The following is a 15,166-nucleotide window of genomic DNA, read 5'->3' as shown; positions in this document are numbered from 1 at the left end:
TGGGTGGCATAAAAGTCAAATTAAATTTAATTAATTAATTAATTAATAAACAAGCAACAAACAAACAAACAAATAAGCAAGTAAGCATCCCACTCCTAATCCATTACAAAGATTTTGGTAATAAAAACCAGAACATTAAATTTTGATGGGATTTTAATTAGAGGGAAGAGTTGTTTTGGCACTGTGCAACCAAGATATCTGGAATATTGAAGCAGAAGCTACATCTTTCTTCTGAGACTTGGAATTAAGAGGAATAATTAATCATCTTCTCTTTGGTTATGAATGTCTTGTAAGGGACTTTGAATGTCCCAAACAGAACATTGGTTTGAAACTCCAGCCAGACCAAATTCATCATTTTTATCAGGATGTCATGGAAACACAGTGATGAATGATATGAGTAGAATCATGTGTCTGTCTCTATGTGAAATATTCTATTTATATTAAGAATAGAAATACAGTTAGGTGAGACTCTTGGGAATCTGGCTTTTAAGGAGCTCTGTAATGTATCAGACCAAAGAGTAGTGGAATCAATAGTGGGAAATTAAAGCTGGTGGATTTTAAATTCGATATAAGGCAAAAATCTTTAATGGTGAATATAATTAACTATTCAGACTGTTTACCTGGGAAGGGGTTGGATTAAATAATTCATTATTTATTCATTTAACTATGATTAGACACTTTGTTAAAAGATGTGGTTTCATCCATTAGAAAAAAAATCAATGATCTTAATATCATAATGATAGCAAGTTGGTTATCTACGTTCAAGTGATTCTTGTAGAAACAATTCCACTTTGAAGGCAGAACAGCGGCTCAATTGTATAGAGGCACATGTATTCCATCACATCTAGATTGTGCAGCTGAAGTTGTTATAATGCTTATTTGGAAAATACAATCCCTTCTTATTTTGCAGTGCATGGTTCATCAGAGAGAAAAGAATAAAGTTTTACCTTTTATTCCAGTTCATATATTTGATATACAGATGTTTTTGGAATAATAGTGGCTGCAGCACTGATAATGCCCTGGTATGTTGTTTTTGCTAATTAATACTGAATATGGCAACCATGATAATTAATGCACATCTGGAAATCTTCCTGACAAGATCTCCTAATCTTTTTTCCATTAAAATGATTTAAGCTAAGAAGTTGGCATTCTACAAAGGGACATACCAATCACCAGCTGCTACCTTTATTTCTAGTGAGATATATCTCTTCCTCTCTAGATACATTCTTAGAAGATTAAAAATGGCAGGCAGCTGGAGTCAGGGTTTTATTTTGAAAATGTCTTATTATCGCACACCAAAAAGGAAAGGTAATCTCAAACCTAATTTGGAACATTCTGAGAAATCAAAGATGGGGATGTATTGCTAATGGCAGTATTTTTCTGAGCATTTTGCCTTCTGTTAAATTATTGTTCTGTCCTGCTTTATGGGAACAAATATAGGGTTTTGCTTTGGGAATTCAGAACATATCTCTGTATTACTCTCTTAGTCAAGTTATTTATCTCTGAGTTTTGTTTTTTTTAGAATTGAGTCCTTTGTCTTCTATTTGAGTTCTTAGTAATGCTACTTCCCCACCCTCACTTTCTTAATCTTAGAGCTTGCCTTCTGGGAAATCAACATTTTATGACTGCCCATATTTAGCCATCTGTTGAATGGGCAAATCCTGTCCCAAGGAAGTACAGTATCCAAATTTAAAATGTCTCAGCTGGCCCAAACAGTTTGGGAAAAATCTTGCTTTAGCTATCAATATTTGATTTGATTTTGATTTTATTGGATTTGTATGCCGCCCCTCTCCATAGACTCGGGGCGGCTAACAACAGTAGTAAAACAGCATATGACAATCCAATATTAAAACAGTTAAAAACCCTTATTGTAACACCAAACATACAGACAGACATACCATGCATAAAATTTATTTATTTGTTTATTTATTGGATTTGTATGCCGCCCCTCTCTGCAGACTCAGGCTAACAACAGCAATAAAACAATATATAACAAAATCCAATACTAAAAACAGTTAAAAGCCCATTATATAAAAACCAATCATACATTCAGACATACCATGCATAAAATTGTAAAGGCCTAGGGGAAAGTATATCTCAGTTCCCCCATGCCTGGCGGCAGAGGTGGGTTTTAAGCAACTTTCAAAAGGCAAATAGGGTGGGGGCAATTCTAATCTCTGGAGGGAGTTGGTTCCAGAGGGCCAGGGCCGCCACAGAGAAGGCTCTTCTCCTGCGTCCCGCCAAGCGACATTGTTTAGTTGACGGGACCCGGAGAAGACCCACCCTGTGGGACCTAACTGGTTGCTGGGATTTGTGCAGCAGAAGGCGGTCCCTGAGATAGTCTGGTCCGGTGAGAAATCTTGAAATATCCTTATTTATGCAATGCAATGCCCTGAAATAAAGAGCCAGCCTTTTGTGAGCAAGTGAAATCACCTATACCATGAAAGTGCACAGCCCAGTCTTGTGTTATGATTGCTGTGAACCGTATAGGTCAGGTGTAGGCAAAGTTGGCTCTTCTATGACTTGTGGACTTCAAGTCTCAGAATTCCTGAGAAAATCATGCTAGCTCAGGAAAATTCTGGGAGTTGAAGTCCGCATGTCATAGAAGAGCCAACTTTGCCTACCTCTGACCTATACTGTTCACAGCAATCATAACACAAGACTGGGATGTGCATTTTCATGCACAGTTTCTGCATTTCTACTATTCCCAATTTAGTAGTCATAGACGATACTATACTATACAAAACCATCCTGGTTTTGAATTTTATTTTAATTCTGAAAAAATAAATAGGAAGCAAGCACACTGCAAAGCAAAATCTTCAACCTAAACTGTATTTCCAGTTCAATGATTCAGAATCTTAAATGGTTGGCTAGGCAGAAGATAATAATGGTGGATGAAAGCAGTCTAACGCTTTGATTGGAAATAAATCTAAAGTATGCATTTAACATCTCAAGGTAAAAAAAAGATTTATTGCAGTTTATTAAAAGTGCTAATAGTATTGATTTCTGCTGAAATGTGTGTCTACATGTGAAGGCAGAGAGAAAGGACTTACCCATCTAGTAATACACCTCTATGTTTGTTGTGTTTAGCTCTGGCCCAGGTCCTGCCCCAAGGACTGTGGATGTGGGGGAGACATCCACATGCCACAGGCCTGTTTTGCTCCCGGTGGAATCTGCTGATAAGGTTCCTCTGACCAAGAAGACATGAGTGACAGGGAGGAGGAGAGTGTGGCACACAGCTCAGAAGGAGATCAATTATCTAGCTCCTCCTTGGATTCGGAACAAGAGTTAATGATACAGCCACGCATGCGGAGAGCGATGCATAGCCAGCAACAACTGAGAGATTATTATCAAAGAAAATGAGGCCACCTGTGGTTGGGTGGGGCTGTGGTAATTAGTGAGGCTGCTATAAAGAGCAGCCTGTGGGTTTGGCCATTGTGAAGAATTATCTGATCATTGTGTTTCATGGCTGCTTTACTGACTTTGACCTTTTGTGTGCTGATTTTTCCCCGCTTTGAAACTAAACCAGAGCAAAGTGTGTTTCACTTTGTGAAAGAAGAAGGACTGTGAATTGCCTCACAGCTGCAAGCTAAGTATCTCAGAACTGATAAGGGACTTGTACAAATTAGCAGTTTGTTTGGAGACGAGTGCTCTTTGCTATAGAAAAAGAAGGCTTAGTTTATTTGAATTTCCGTTATAAAAAACATTGTTTTGAATTTTCAAACGTGTGTGTGTCTGAAATTTGTACCTTTGAATTTTCAGGAGGATTCTACCAGAATGCCCGACAGAACAATGGATAGATAGATAGATAGATAGATAGATAGATAGATAGATGGATGGATGGATGGATGGATGGATGGATGGATGGATGGATGGATGGATAGATAGATAGGATAGATAGATAGATAGATAGATAGATAGATAGATAGATAGGATAGATAGATAGATAGATAGATAGATAGATAGATAGATAGATAGATAGATAGATAGATAGATAGATAGATAGGGATAGGGATAGGGATAGGGATAGGGATAGGGATAGGGATAGGGATAGGGATAGGGATAGGGATAGGGATAGGGATAGGGATAGGGATAGGGATAGGGATAGGGATAGGGATAGGGATAGGGATAGGGAGATATAGATATAGATATACAGTAGATATAGATATAGATATAGATATAGATATAGGGAGTAACCAACCTCTGGACCACAGACTGGAGATTGGGGACCCTTGTACTACAGGTTTGGCATCTTATCCTTTGATTTGTCCTGTTTCAATGTTGAACTGATTTGTGCTTCAAAAGCCGAAGAGGTAAACATTTAATTATCTTTATAGTGTCACAAAAAATATGTTGGCTGAAAATGAACTCTTATCAACATTTTTGCAATTATTCTATCTTTAAATATTTTGTTTTACTGAGAATTTTTTCATTTGCCAATTACTAACTGCAATTTTAAAAGATTGTTTTGTCTTTATAACCAGCTTGCCTCTAAAATTTAACTAATTTGGCATTTGGCATGATATATTTGGTTGTTGTTTTTTTAAATACTCATTTAAAAAAATGAGTCTTTTGTATTTACACATTATAAATATGAGGATAATAATTTCAGTAAATATTAAAGTGTAGATCGCTTTAAGACTCATAATTTGCAATTTAATGTTTAAATCTATTTATGTAGTAGGCAACATTTATAACTTTTCTTTTGCTACAGAATCTGCTTTTGTTTTTGTAATCTGGAAGATGAACAAAATGTTCATTGCCAAAAAGCAAATAAGCTGAATACCAATTGTAGATTTAATTTGTTCTAATAAGTAGAGTAATAAGTAGTAATTCCATCTAATGGTTTTTATTGTTATGATATATGTGTAACAATCCAAATGTGGACTTTGTAAAACAAAACAATAGAAAGATTGACTCCTTTGAATTTTGGTGTGGCACTTAATGATATGTGAGCATGTACTTGCAAAACAGGAGAAATAACTACAGATTGGTAAATAACTACAGCCATGTAAAAAAGGTTTCAGCCCACAGATGTAGATGCCCCTTACTGACCTCTTATGAATCTGGAGAAGTCAACCGTAGATCATCTAAGGGTAAAATGTTGGGGGTTAGGGGATGACACTACGGAGTCCGGTAATGAGTTCCGCGCTTCGACAACACGATTGCTAAAGTCGTATTTTTTACAGTCAAGTTTGGAGCGGTTAATATTAAGTTTGACTCTGTTGTGTGCTCTTGTGTTGTTGTGGTTGAAGCTGAAGTAGTCGCTGACAGGCAGGACGTTGCAACATATGATCTTGTGAGCAACACTTAGATCATGTTTAAGGCATCGTAGTTCTAAGCTTCCTAGAACCAGGTTTGTAAGTCTAGTTTCATAGGGTTTCTGTTTCTGGTGGAGGAGTGAAGGGCTCTTCTGGTGAAGTATCTTTGGACATTTTCGAGGGTGTTAATGTCTGAGATGCGGTATGGGTTCCAAGCAGATGAGCTATACAGTATATTTCCTCCTTCTATCTGCCCTGTTTTCTTTTCTTCCCTTCTGCCTCTGTGTTCTGCGCTATTTTTTCTCATTCCTCCTTGGAACCAAGTCCAGTTCTGAACTTTCATGCCAAGATTTAGTACATTGTCCATTTTTATAAGAGGCTATCAGGTTCACTGAAACGTCTAATTCTGAAGAGGCAAACACATAAGACAGAGAGCACTTCAAGCATTGTGATCTAAGACTTCGCTTCTAATAACTCTTTTTAACTGGCTAATAACTGATAACTGCCTGTAATGGTTTAAAAATGTCAGTGTAGTTAGTGCTAATGGGAACTTGTCAACATAGAGCTTGTATTGATATTAAAAAGAGTGAATGAACCACAGAGTTAGTATGGCCTAGTGTGAACTTAAATCTAACAATTTAAACCAGAAACTATCATTGTATTGCACGGCCGGTGGCTTACCCCCAGCCCAGATTTGCCGCAGGGCCAGGGAGACACGGCCCTCGGCGTAGCCGCCATCTTGTGGGCTGGGATCTCGCGAGATTTTGCGTGATCCCGGCCATCTTGAGACATCGGCTCAGGTCGATGACGTCGTCGTCGGGGCGGAGCCTGCCAGCCCTATAAAAGGGCTGTGCAGGCTTTTGGGCCTCCTTTTCGCCCTGACGACGAGCAGGCGAACACCCGCCCGCCTTCCCTATCTTTCAGTGTGCTATGGTGGGTCGCCCTTAGGGAGTCAAATAGGAATTTTTTGACATGTCAGCATTTGCTGTGACCGTTTTTTCGCCTATTTCACGGATGGTTGGTTAGGAGGTACTTCTCTCCCCCGATTAGTTTAATTGGCTTACCTTTGGTCATTTGGGTTGGCAGGTTAGGGGCGGAAATTGGGTGGTGTTTAGCCGCCCCGAGTCTTCGGAGAGGGGCGGCATACAAATCTAATAAATTATTATTATTATTATTATTATTATTATTATCATCATTATTATTAACTGCGTGTTCTCCATTGGGCATCTTTGGGGATGATTGGCAGGTTCTTTCCAAGGGCTCATGGTGCCTTTAATTCGATCTGGGCAATTGGGGGGAACTTGCCTGTGGGTCTCGCCCATTTCTATCCCCTTGAAGGGGTTAGACGGCGAGACCTCCCACATGCAGGTGCATGGCTGGGATCCAGGTGAGGGCATGGCCCTTCACCTGGATCAGCATGGAGCTACGCCCATAAGTTGCCCCGGAAGATTTTCTGATGTCATTTTCCGCCCCGGAAGTAATTGTTTGACCCCGCGGGTCCTTGTTAGGCTTGATTAAATTTATGCTAATGTAATTAATAAATTATGCTAATTTAATTAATAAAAATGACCCAGTTTAAATCCAGCTCTCTGTGTCCGTGTCGTTACTCCGCCTCTGCTGCAAATGTCCATATAGTTAATATTTTAAATCTGTTTGGAATTATTGATAAAATAAAATGAGATCCTGGAGCTACTAAAGACATGGAAAAGAACTATAGTTTGGGTAGTAATCATATATTGGTGAAAATAATTGTATATATGAAAATATAACATATTGAAAGAACAAACTGTGAAAATGTAAACAGGTAATTTTCTATTTCCATAGATTTTGAATTCCAGAAAAGTGTTTATCTGCCATATTTTTTATAAAGATAGCATTCTATTTTTTAAAATAATAATAATAAGATAAATATTATCAAAAACTAATATTTAAGATAGGGCAGATGAAAGAAGAAAAGAAAAAAAATCTTACGCCAAAAATGGATAGGAAACAAAATTATTTTCAACATTTTCCCATGAATATAGGAATAAATTTAATTGACTTTAAGGTCACCCTAAATTTCAGTTTTCTATATGTACTAGTTTTTTTTTATAATAATCAAACCTATCCTACAAATATATTATAATGAGATTGAAATGATTGCTTATATCGCTTTTGTTAATGCCTTACCCACCTTTTTACTTCCTTTATCATTAAAAATTAATATGTGATATATTATGTTCTGGTTTTTTTTAAGATTGTAAAGATTGTCTCTTTTATGGGCAGCCATAAAAACTGAAGAAATAAATAACAAATAAATTACATCAGTCCTTATTTCATACAAGTCTTGAGGGCTGTTTGGTATACAGACAGAAAAACAGATCTTAACAAACATACCAGTAAAAATCCAAATTGCTGCTAGATATTCCTACCTACACAATGATTTGAGGGATAAATACATGTAAAGTGGACCTGCTTTCATTTTTGGGAATGTAATACAAATGTTAGTCTGTATGTTTGTGTCTCTATACCACAAACATTTTCTGCAGCTCAATGACTTGGGTGTAGCAGGAACAGTGCTAAAGCCCACTGCAACAATATCGCCAAAAAGGCTTCTAGAGTTGTTAACCTGATCCTACGTAGCTTCTGCTCCGACAATCTCACACTACTCACAAGAGCCTACAAAACTTTTGCCAGACCCATCCTTGAATACAGCTCATCTGTCTGGAACCCATACCACATCTCGGACATCAACACCCTTGAAAATGTCCAAAGATATTTCACCAGAAGAGCCCTTCACTCCTCCACTCGAAGCAGAATACCCTACAAAAATAGACTAATAATCCTGGGTCTAGAAAGCTTAGAACTACGGCGCCTAAAACACGATTTAAGTATTGCCCACAAGATCACATGCTGCAACGTCCTACCGGTCAATGACTACTTCAGCTTCAACCGCAACAACACAAGAGCACGCAACAGATTCAAACTTAATATTAACCGCTCCAAACTTGACTGTAAAAAATATGACTTTAACAATCGAGTTGTCGAAGCGTGGAACTCATTACCGGACTCAATAGTGTCAACCCCAAACCCCCAACATTTCTCCCTTAGACTATCCATGATTGACCTCTCCGGGTTTCCTAAGAGGTCAGTAAGGGGCATACATAAGTGCACTAGCCTGCCTTTCGTCCCCTGTCCAATTGTCTTTCCTTTATCTCATATATCGTATATATTTTCTTCCTTATCATATATCTTCTCCTCTATTTTTACATATTATCTTTATATATACTGTATTACTTCATGTCTATTCTCTTCCATATATATTGTGTATTGGACAAATGAATAAATAAATAAAAATAAAACATTTTGGAGGGAGTCAACAAAGTCAACTCAGCAGCTGGGTCACATGATCAAAACCCATATGCATCACAAATGAAAGGGGTGGGGAATTGATTATGAAGTTGAAGCCCCCTCCTGACATATTAACTCAGTGGAGACATCATTATAGAACATCAACATGTGGTTTTCCAAAGATAAATATGGAAATATAAAACCTTTGTCAGATTTACTGATCGACTATGCTTTTCTTGTTTATGAAGTGCCTTTCAAGACAATCCTCTTTCAACGTAATCTTTTCATCCTTGCCATATTTACAAAACAAGTAGGAAGAATTGTATTATGAATATAGAAGAAAGGTTTGGTAAGACTCCTACAAATATTGCTGTGCATTCCTTCAGGCATAGGTTGTAAGTGTTTGCAAATGAAGTGAAGTTTTCCATGCTGACAATGTCCAAGTACATTCTGAAATGAAAGAAGTGTTTATTCAGTTTCAAGTGCGGCAATTGTTCCTCGTGTGAAGTTCTTGCATTTTGAAAGACCTATTATATTTTGGCTTTTAAAAATCTCGTCTTAATTATGAAATGCTAAAATTAAAATGCATATGCTATTTAACTTCAAGTGTACTTAGAAGAAAATAAATCATGATCTGCAGTTAGCCAGATAAAATTTACAAGATCAGATGTAACTTTTTAAAAGTATGATAATCATATAACTAGCATTCTTTAATCATTGCCATTCTGATAATGGCCATTGCACAGAATCCGGCAAAAGATTCATACATCAAATCATGAACCAACAGCAGATATGTAACTTGCTAGAAGGGTGAGTATATAAATGAACCAGGGTCCCAAAACGTTTGGTTTAAACAATGAACTGACCATTAGTTACCAGAGCTTACAAAACTTTCGCCAGACCCATCCTCGAATACAGCTCACCTGTCTGGAACCCACACCGAATTTCGGACATCAACACCCTAGAAAAGGTCCAACGATACTTCACCAGAAGAGCCCTTCACTCCACCACTCGAAACAGAATACCCTACGAAACTAGACTTACAATCCTGGATCTAGAAAGCTTAGAACTACGACGCCTTAAACATGATCTAAGTATTGCCCACAAGATCATATGCTACAACATCCTGCCTGTCAACAACTACTTCAGCTTCAACCGCAATAACACAGGAGCACGCAACAGGTTCAAACTTAATATCAACCGCTCCAAATTGACTGTAAAAAATATGACTTTAGCAATCGAGTTGTTGAAGCGTGGAACTCATTACCGGAGTCTGTGGTGTCAACCCCCAACCCCCAACATTTTTCCCTTAGACTTTCCACGATTGACTTCTCCAGATTCCTTAGAGGTCAGTAAGGGGTGAGCATAAGTGCACTAGTGTGCCTTCCGTCCCCTGTCCAATTGTCTCTCCTATATTTTTTTTTCTCCCATCCATATATCCTTCCTCTACTCTTCATTGATGTATTCTATTCTCGTATCTCTTCTTCTATCCCTTCCCTGATATTTACTACTACATGTTTTTATTCTCCTTAACTTTCAATTTGTATTGGACAAAATAAATAAATAAATAAATTAGTCAAGCATATATAGATCCATGGCTGGGCTTCAGTTGAAATCAGTCTTGAATGCAAATGCAAAAGATAAAATATACAGTGAGGTGACTGATAAAATTTGGATTGAATAACGTTCAAATTCCTTGAATGAATATAACTTGGGACTAATACAATAAGTGACATTTATTATTTTAGCTTTAAAATCTGCCAGTACTGTCAGCATTTAGTTGCCAGTTCTGACCAGAGCTATACTATGGAAAGTCCTGCAGTTCTTTTTATACTTTACTTCAGAGATATTCAAATATGGCAACTTTAAGACTTGTGGACATCAACTCCCAGAATTCTCCAGACAGCAGAATTCTGGGAGCTGAAGTCCACAAGTCTTAAAGCGTCCATGTTTGAGGATCCCTGCTTTAGTTGTATTTTACAGGGGAATATAAGCATGAAAGACAAATCTTTTATATCAAAATTGAACAGGTATTTTGTGTTCTTTTGAACTTTCTGCATGCGAGGTTGATACTATAGCAAAAGAAAACAAAGTCTACTGGTAACTCTTTTCACTGGTTTTTAATGACTTTTAATGGCGGGAATTTAGCAAATTATGAACGATGCGAAAGGATTCCAATGTGATATTTTTAAGCACTACAATATACAATGGATTCTTCCAAGGATGGGGCAACTCAGGCAGGAATGTCATTAACCCAAGGAGTGGAAGGCTTACATTTAGGGGTTCCAGGCCTTCACTGGCCTTCTAAGGTCCCACCTCTTCCTATACAGTCTAAAATGTTGTAAAGGAATTATAAGTCCCAAAGGTGCTTGGACTTCCTTGGTTTTTCTTTGAAGATGTTTCCCTTCTCATCCAAGAAGCTTCTTCAGCTCTGATTGAATGGTGGGGAATGGAAGGATTTATGCTCCTTGCAGACAAATGGTTATTTGCATTGCAGGCCATCTAGAGGTTTATCTGTGGAGGGGGGGGGAGTTTCTGGAAATTTTTATTTTATTTTTTCTCCATACCAACCACATGTACAATATAATATACCATCAATCTTAAAATACAATACAATAATAAATTTGTTAAATTAGGTATTCATAATCCATCCAGTGCTACCTCCTGTACTTTTAACATCTGGATAAAAGATAATTATTCAAATTGTTATATGCATTTAAAAAGCTATTAACTAATACCGTTTCTTTTAGCTGCTTCTTTTCTTATTACATCTGATCATTTAGGCCGTCATGCTTCAATCTCCTCAATATATCCTTAATATCAATTTCATATATATTTCTTAGCATTACTTTTATTGTAATCGTCCTTTAAAAAAGAAAAGAAAGAAACCAGAATTCCCAACTAAGTCTTAAATTTTATCTGTTACAGGGATCTAACATATATCAATTCAAAAGGGATAAAAAATCCAAATAATTTATCCTAAATATCCCAATTAACCCAATTAATAATAATTCTTTTTAGTAAGTAAATTTTAAAAAATAAAAAAATAAAAAGAAGAAGAGAAGAAGAAAAGAAAAGAAAAAGGAAATTAAAAAAGAGGAAAAATAAGGATAAGCATTTTTTAATGACTCACTAAAAAATACAAAAGGACCAGCTGTCTGCAAGGAATACATATATGTGTGTGTAGATTGTTCTGAGTTCGGGTTTTGCCCCGTGTAATATTTTGTAATCTACGACGGTCTTGGTATATTCGGGTTTCTTCCCGTGTAGGATTTGGAAATTTCTGGCGACGTTTCGACGAGGTCTCACTCGTCATCTTCAGGCTGGTGTTTCTGTCCTTCTTCTCAGGCGATTTGGCCAATAAAAAATTCTATTCTATTCTATTCTATTCTAAAGGTGGCCAACATGGTGTCACTCAAGTCAAGGGTTTGGGTTAGGGTGCCTGGCCTTTCCTTGCCTCAAAGAGATATAATTTCCCTATCTATGTATTATTATTGATCATTCAAAATATAGGAGGGAAAAAAAGAAAAAAAAATCAATTTTTTTTCTACTGGTTCTGCATATCTGACCGTAATGCAGTCCATAGAACTGGTTTGAACCAGAGGAATCCCTCTCTGACCCAAACTGATAAATGCTAACAAATTAAGTAATATTGATTAGTTTGTTTTACTTCCAGATTTGTTTGGTTTGCAATTATTACCAAATGAGAAGTATTTACCAAATGTTCGTTTTTTAAAAAATCATAGGGAGCATTGCTAAAGCACAGTTCTTAAAGTAGTTGAAAATACTTCAACAGTGGACAATTGCTGGTCAGGCATGTTTAAGATAAAAGATGACTGCAATCTCCTCTTTCTTGTGACTAAGCTCATGTTTGATTGGTATACACTATAGTTTTGTCCAACTGGTTGAACAACATTTCTTATCTTTCTAATCTACTTCTTATCTGTAAAGTTTCTGAGTCTCAGTATGTCCATGGCAATAAGGCTGAGCCTCCTCAATTGCCAAAAATGTATCATTAATCATCCTAGTTGCGGCAAGGGTAATGTCACATAGACTGGCACGTGATGTGACTACAAAACATTGCAGTACACGCAGTCAGGCAGGCAGGCAGCAATGAACAGAAGAAAATATCAGATGCAGGGTATTTGTGGTACAACTCAATAGATCATCACTCACAACAAAGCATGAACGTAGCAGCAAAAGAGTTCAGATTCATTTTTTGATAGCTCCACTTTAGAAGACTTCTGACTAAATACCCAACAGAACTTCTATAAAAGTTAGCTAATTGGGGCAAGTATATAAAGCATCTTCCTAATGTATAAGGCAGTGATGGCAAAGTTCGGGGTCGTGTTCGGCGTTCGGAGCTTTGAAGTCACCGGCAGGTTGCTAAGGACACCAAGGTGATCACTTCCTGGATTCCATGCAATCCAGGAAGTGATCACCTTGGCGTCCTTAGCAACCTGCCGGTGACATCAAAGCTCCACCCCTGGAATCTCTTCATGGGAGGGATTCCCCGTTCGGGTTCGATTCGGGTTTGTCTGAATTTTGAGTAAAGTTCATCCAAACTTGCCGAACCCGAGCACTGTTGGGTTCGCCCATCACTACTCGTTAACTTTTATTACTAGAATGTGAAAGATCCTTTGCATGTTTGGCTGTCAATTACCACATTATAATAATCTAACTTCATCTTCTAATACTAGTGGTTCTTGTATGTAGGGGATATTCTCCACAGTATCTTCATTGTTGATATCTCTTTGTTTGATCTCCTTTCAATTAGTTACTCATTAGTGAATTAATTACTACTATTGACATCTTTTTACATACCAATTCCAGGTGGGAACCACCTTTTGAGGTTTTTTCTTGTTTTTCCAGTCTGTTTCCATTTTTAATGTCTTTACCGATGTTGTTATAATAATACTTGTATCTTCTAACAACTCTTGAAATTCTTTGTTTGACTCTTCTGTGAGATTTTTTGTCTTTTCCTTTTCTTTATAATTTATTTATTTTATTTATTTATTATTTAGATTTGTATGCCGTTTGTTCTGACATCCAGTTTTCTTTCTTTTGTTTCTTCATTTTTGGCAGTCTCTCTTCACAATCATTCTGTTTTATTTTATTGTTCATTATGTAGTTTCCTCCTTTTTATTGGTAATAATTTTAGTAATTAAAGATGGTTTTACAACTCATGTTCCTAAATATATGACTGCAGCAGACAGAACTTTCATTTAAACCTTCATCATAAAGTTTTTCATCCTGTTGATTCATTGTTTGTAAATTGTCCAAGAAGTAATGTTTTTTTAAAAGTTTTTGTTCCCAGACATGACATGAACAAATAGAGGGGAAAAATATACCTTAGATTGGCATAGTCATTTTAAGATCTGCTTATGTGTGGAAGATTCTTGCCATGTATATTGGACAGCATAAAAACCAGGATAATAATCTTGTGAGCAACCTAGTCTTAAAACGACATATGCTGCTCTGTAACTTGTTTAGTAGAGAAAAGGGTTAATTTTAAAGTGTTTGGGGGAAAATCCATGTTGTTATTCATCCTGTTTTTAGATCTTAAATCTATCCCCTTGATTGTCCTTCGTTTTCTTTATTTATTCTGATTGGTTTGTATGACTTGCATACTTATTACAAAGTCCTTACTTCTTTGGCTAGAGATCAAAAGTTGCATATCTAAGCTGAGATGACTGCAAGTTCTTTCTCCCAGTCAAATATATAAGCAACCAAAATCTAATGTGAATATTGATAATATCTTCCAAATTGGCTGTAAATATTTTAAATAACTGCCAACATTATAAAATGTTCTGTCGGGCTCTCTGGTGGAATCCTCCCAAAAATTCACAGGTACAAATTTCAGAAACACACACGTTTGAAAATTCAAAACAATGTTCTTTATAACGAAAATTCACTTAAACCAAGCCCTCTTTTGGTATAGCAAAGAGCACTCATCTCCAAACAAACTGATAATTTCTACAAGTCCCTTATCAGTTCTGAGATACTTATCTTGCAGCTGTGAGGCAATTCACAGTCCTTCTTCTTTCACAAAGTGAAACACACTTTGCTCTGGTTTAGTTTCAAAGCGGGGGGAAATCAACACACGAAAAGTCAAAGTCAATAAAGCAGCCACGAAACACAACGATCAGATAATCCTCCACAATGGCCAAACCCACAGGCTGCTATTTATAGCAGCCTCACTAATTACCACAGCCCCACCCAACCACAGGTGGCCTCATTTTCTTTGATAATAATCTCTCAGTTGTTGTTGCCTATGCATCACTCTCCGCATGCGTGGCTGTATCATTAACTCTTGTTCTGAATCCAAGGAGGAGCTAGATAATTGATCTCCTTCTGAGCTGTCTGCCCCACTCTCCTCCTCCATGTCACTCATGTCTTCTTGGTCAGAGTAGCCTTTATCAGCAGATTCCACCGGGGGCAAAACAGGCCTGCAGCATGTGGATGTCTCCCCCACATCCACAGTCCTTCACAATGGCCAGGAGCAGGGCCAGAGCTAACATAAAAAATGAAAATATTGTCAGAAAAATATCTGTATCTAAAAGTATGTGTTCCCA

This window comes from Erythrolamprus reginae, chromosome 7, assembly GCF_031021105.1.
Source record: "Erythrolamprus reginae isolate rEryReg1 chromosome 7, rEryReg1.hap1, whole genome shotgun sequence".
In the NCBI taxonomy this organism is placed as follows: Eukaryota; Metazoa; Chordata; class Lepidosauria; order Squamata; family Dipsadidae; genus Erythrolamprus; species Erythrolamprus reginae.
Note: the sequence above shows the minus strand (reverse complement) of the source record.